This window comes from Cricetulus griseus, chromosome 8 (assembly GCF_003668045.3).
Source record: "Cricetulus griseus strain 17A/GY chromosome 8, alternate assembly CriGri-PICRH-1.0, whole genome shotgun sequence".
NCBI classification, from domain to species: domain Eukaryota; kingdom Metazoa; phylum Chordata; class Mammalia; order Rodentia; family Cricetidae; genus Cricetulus; species Cricetulus griseus.
The window spans coordinates 18,756,636-18,759,661 of NC_048601.1; positions in this window are offsets into that span (position 1 = coordinate 18,756,636).

Sequence of the window (3,026 nt, forward strand, 5' to 3'; positions counted from 1 at the left end):
ACCAGGCTGCCTTTGGTTGCTGGGGTTGAAAATGGCTTACAGATGGATTTGACTTAGATTTCCCTGGTTTCCAGAGACAGAATTTGTGATGGGCCAACTTGTGTGACCTCACTTGCATGACCCTTTCTAGTGAGTGTGTCACTCTGTTCCTCCGGCAAGGATGGCTTCCCCTCGGCTCAGAGAGCATAACTGTCTGGGAGGGGGAGGTGGTCGGTCAGTAGGATCTATGCAAGGCTGGGTCTGTATTTGGAGACTGCTGGGATGTCTTCAGGCCCTAGGCAGCTGTTTCCAAAGAAGCCCATCGCTTGGCATTGTTTTCTACTCACAGAGCGTATTCTTGAAGCATCTTTCAGAGGCTCTGTGGATCATGATGGGTTTGTGATATGCTGACAATTGCTTTCTGGCCACGGTTGGTTAGCTCAATTGGATAGTGCGTTGTGCTTGAAGCCAAAGCTCAGGCTTCACAGACTCACAGCTCAACTTCACAGTCATGGATGACACCTGGAACACTTGCCAGCCTTGGAGATAAACAATCCTGAGGTAGAAGCCTGGCTCTTCCAGTGCACGGCTGTGAGACCTGAAGCCAGCTCCTTGGCTTTTTGTGTCTGCTCCCGTGTGGACTCTTGCCCTGTTAAATGGCAACGATAATAACCCTTTTCTCCTGGGGTTGTTATAAGTATCGCATGGTACAGCATGAGGAGAGGGCACAGTGATGCCCCCTGTGTGGTGCGTGGCTCATAGAAACTGAAACTCTCCCTGTTATTGGGACCAAAAGCTTCAGGTGAGAAGGGACAGAGGAGCAGCTAGCTCCAAGACAGAGCCTCTCTTCCTACAGCAGGTCAGGAGGCTGTCCTGCTATGAGCGAAGCTAGAAGGCAGATGACCCTCGTCACTTGGAAACAATTCTGAAGATGACCTTGACGATGCCTGGATTGGGACCCCATAGGAGTTCAGAGCAGTCCCAGGCTTGTGGAAATAGGAGATCATCAAGCAGGATCCAGGGCTGGGCTGGGATGAGAAGCACCAAAACCTGGTACCACCAGGTACCTGGCAAACCTTGGATAGCTCAGTGAAAGGGACCCAGTGGTAGTTAGGAGCATAGAGTGAAAAGACCAAGTTAAAATCTTCACTCTCCTGCTTGAAGTTGTGTAAACACTAGCAAGCCATTAAGCCTTTCTCGTAAACTGGTGATGGCTCTGTTGTCCACCCCATAGTGGTATGGGGGAAGACTGAATGAAGATATAAGCCATCCATGCAGTGGCTGCTCTCTTGCTGAATGTTGCTCCACTGAACCATATAAAGGTTCGAGTCCAGGACTTGCTCAGTTCCCTGTGAGCTCCTGTACCCCTGTGGCCACATTTTCCATGCTGTCTCACTCGAATGTTTTTATGTCTGTCTTCCCTCCACAAATCAGACTGTCTCATTTATGTTTGTCTTTCAATATTGAAGACAGACCCTGGTTCATTCACATATTGTTGGATAGCCAGAAGGTGGACTGTCACCATGACTCCTGTGCCACTGAACCCATAGCTCTTATACTCCTTGGCAACTTACTGTGTGACCTCCAGTTATTTATTCACTTACCATCTCAGCCTCTGTTTCTCATTCATTAAAATGAAGGTGTTAGCCTGGAGTGATCTCCAGGTTCCTAACCAGCTGGAGGAATCTTCCTGATTTGATGTTTTTATTTCATTAGAGTATGCCCAAACCTTTCCAAGAAGGGCCTGTCTCCTACTTTGAAGGAGTGTAATGAATTCTGTGATTGCTGTGATTTTCTCCTCCTCCTCTTCCTCCGTCTCCTCCTCCTCCGTCTCCTCCTCCTCCTTCTCCTCCTCCTCCTTCTTCTTCTTGGAATGGGATGATAAACAAAGGTTCAAAGAGTAAAGGAAGTTTGTTCCAGGGCTGCTGAAGGGTATCCTGGAGATGGTTAAGGCATACCAACAGGAAATGGAGACGGGTCTGCAGGAACCTCTTCTCCTAGCCTTGATTTTGCTTATTAGTCTGGACTCCATGGAGATAGGCTATCTGGGGGAAAATCATTTTAATAACTGAGAGGAAATGGAATTAAGGATGCTGGCTGCTGGCTGGCCAGAGCTGGGTGACTCTTCTGTGGGGAGTTAATTTGTGTCTGCTCAGGTTGCCTATCTGATTAGATGCTCATTCATGTGTCAGTGTGCCAAGAGTTTCCACTGAGATGGTCCCTTGAGATATGGCTTCAAGGGCTTTGTGAGGGCAGAAGACTGGGGAGGTGCCAGGGTCAGCAGAGGCAGAGTGAGGAATGCTCGGTCTATGCAAGATGGGTCTAAATGTGGGGTACATACGGCAACACAGAGGACAGGATCTGAGAGTCATTAGCCTCCCTGTGAGGAAGGCCCTCGGTTTCCACAGCAAGCTTTGACAATGCCCTATAATCTCTACAATTCAGTGTGCACCTGGGCTATCTGTGCACAAACCGCAAATAGCTTTGATCATTCACCCCTTTGCCAGAAACTGTGACCTGTGACCCTTCAGGTAAGCGATGACACAGGATTCGGTTTGCCTCGAGGTGTGAGGCCTGATGTCACCTCATGCTGAGAAGGGGTGTCAGCGTGTGGTTTCATCAGTGTGTGTGGTGTACCGGAGGCTCAGGGCAGGCACTGAGCCCCCAGTCCTGCATGGGGACGGTAAGAGTGCACTGATCTCAGACCCGGTCATGGAGTGGACCTGGAAGGCGTGGGGAGGCTGAGGACCCTATAGCATCTGCTAACTACCTGCTGCACTGCACAGAGAAATCTGCAACATTCCCCTGAAGAATCAAGACCCGTTGGTCCAGGCTGGGCTGGTCAAGGACAGTAACACTGAAGCACAGATCCAAGGCCAAGGAGACGCATGCACTTCTGAGGTGCTTCATTTCCTCCTAGTCCCTCTGTTACTGTTGCTACTAATCGTAAGGTCGCTTGATAAATCTCTCCACGTTCCTTTTCTTTACTTTCGCATCATCCTAGAACCCAGGGCTTTAGATGTATAGGCAAGCTACTCTCTCAGTAT